General features: G+C 33.6%; 1 pseudogene; it reads right to left on the minus strand.

The window, feature by feature from the left end:
• Positions 1–201: 201 nt before the first annotated feature.
• LOC133762694 (U2 spliceosomal RNA) lies at positions 202–339 on the minus strand (annotated as a pseudogene).
• Positions 340–2,820: the final 2,481 nt, after the last annotated feature.

Consider the following 2,820-nt stretch of genomic DNA (forward strand, 5'->3'; position numbering starts at 1 on the left):
TTGGCCCAGGCCTAAATCAGAAGATGGAAGATATCTCGTTCTCTCTCTTTCTCGCTCTTTCTCTCTCTGTGTGTGTGTGTGTGTGTGTGTCTCCACTTTAAATAAACAATTTTTTGTAAACAGAATACATTTTCTCAACTAGATAGTACCGTAAATTTTTAAATCACACAAATGCCTCTATGATGTATCAAATTTTATGCCTTTGGGTCAGAAAATAATATGCAATACACTTTCTAGGAAAATATATCTCTGAAATGAGGAAATAATAGTTTTTGAACATTATTAAACTGATAAGAACAGATACTACACTTGATTTTAGCCAAAAGGCCAAGAAGCGATATTATACCACTACTTTCATACATGTATGTACAGAAAAGAACCTATTTTTCTATGTAGGCTTCATTTAGGAGAAAAATTCAAGAGCCATTTGTAATTGCAAATTAATGTTTCAAAGGGAAGATTAAGCTCAACAATATTTATTAATCTGTTCTGAAGTTTCCAAATGACTTAGGGTATCTTCAACTTGGTAACCTTGATAAAAGTGTTATAAATGGAAAGCATTCTTAGTGTATAAAACATGTATATGTATCTAAATTATTGTTTAAATTTTATTTTTTGCTGTTGCTAATCATACAACAATACAATGTTAGTCATAATGCACTCTCTTTCATATCCTAGAAATCCTAACATACTTTAAAACAACTCTTTCCCTAAGTCATATGAATTGTTTTTAAGTAGTTTGAGAAAATAGTCATGTCTCTCATCACATTCTCTCAATGGTTGATCCTTTTTCTTAGGAATTAGTTCTAACCATTACACAACTTTAAGGCCCATTATACATCTCCCCTTGCCTTTTCCACCAGCCTCAGTTCTGTGCACTTTGTTCAGTGTCAGCAAAATATGAAACTTTGCACTTGTATTTGCTCAGCCTACAGAATTCTTTTCCTTAATTTAATTAAATCTTTCAGTTTCCAATGTCACTTTTTCAGGAAAGTTTTTTTTATCAGCAGCCAGCACTGTCTAACAGCATGCCTATGCCCATATGTATAACTTATTAGAGTCTTAGATTGAACTGTGATGTTTTCTCTCTACTGGCTACTCACAGGGAACTAAGACCATGCCTAGTGTGTTCACTATACTGCCCAGTACCTACTACAATAGTTGGCATATGATAAAGAAGGTGTGTTGTTTGTAGTTCCTCAGCACACAAACATTCAACAAATCCCCAAATATGTGAGCTTATTATTTTCTTCTCCTTTCTCTTTGAAAAAGAAGAAGGTAAAATTTATAAGCTGCTTTCTTCCATGCTATTTTTTGAGCGAAATCCTGGTATTTCAATTTTCTTATTAACCCTTTAAATCCTATGAAATATACCTGAAATATTTGGCTAGATCTCTGCAGCATTCAAGACGGCCTTAGTTGTAAGCATAAGTGTTTAACCATCATTCTCACTGTTATGTCTCTTTATAAAAAAACATGCAAAATTGCTGATTTCTTTTGTCAAAAATCTATGTAGAGGGAGAAATTATTGAAATATGAAAGAGCTAATAAGAATGTGTTTCACTTTATTTATCATGCAAATGAGATATGAAAATTTTAAATCATAACCAAGTCTCTTACAGACATTAAGTACTAAATTGGAATATGTCAAATCCTTTGAAGTATTTTTATTGCTCTACTTCTCCTTCTGTTCCTCATTGGTACCAAATAAAGTACAGAGGGAACATAATTGATAAATCAGTTGTCAATGTTAGATAATTAGTTCCATTATTTCAAAATCTAAGTATTAAAATTTAATATGTCCATTACAGAATTATAAGAAGAGTAAGAATATTGATGCTCATAAATACAGTGCTTAACTGAGCTACAATTAACAATTGGGAAAATAGTTCAAGACACATAGAAGTCCCAGTGTCTTTGAGTTTGAAGATTTTGATTAATCACATATTTTACATTTGAAAAGAAATCCTCTGTAATAGATTATTTTGAAAATTTTCTTCATTTAAAGTATATCTTAATTCAGGAAAGCACATTTTAATTAAATAACTTTATAATGACTTAACAGATTAAAAATAATCACTATAAAAAATGAAATGAGAATTTTAAAAAAGTTTTTGCTGGTGTTGTGGCATAGTGGGTTAAGATGCTGCCTGCACTGCTAGCATCCCATATGGGCACTGGCTTATGCCTGAATTGTTCCACTGCTGATCCAGTTCCCTGCTAACGGCTTGGGAAAGCAGTGAAAGATGACCCCAAGTGCTTGGGTCCCTTTTATTCACATAGGAGTCCTGAAAGAAGCTTCTGGCTCCTGGCTTTGGTCTGTCCCGGTCTCTGCAGGTGTGGCCATTTGAGGATCGAACCAGTGAATGGAAGATTCTCTTTCTCTCTCTCTCTTTCTCTCTCCCTCTCTCTCTTTCTGTAACTCTGACACTCAAATAAATAAGTCTTAAGAAAAATCACAAAGAGACTCTTAAGGTGTTTCTTTGAAATCTAAGCAGGGATAATTTGACTTTCTCCTTTCCGATTTCTATTGCTTTGATTTCTTCCCTAATGGCTCTGGCTAATACTGAAATACTTAATAGCATCGGTAAGAGTGGGCATCCTCTTCTGGCTCTGGGTATTAGTGGAAATGTTTCCAAATTTTCCCCACTCAATATGCTGGTTGTGTGTTGTCATATATTGCCAGGATTGTGTTGAGGAATGCTCCCAGTTTGCTTAAGGTTTTCAGTTTGAAAGAATATTGTATTTAATGAAATGCTTAACCTGCATCTACTGAGTTAATCCATTCTTCCATTGACAAATGTGATGTATCACATTTGT

Source organism: Lepus europaeus, chromosome 6, assembly GCF_033115175.1.
Source record: "Lepus europaeus isolate LE1 chromosome 6, mLepTim1.pri, whole genome shotgun sequence".
NCBI lineage: Eukaryota > Metazoa > Chordata > Mammalia > Lagomorpha > Leporidae > Lepus > Lepus europaeus.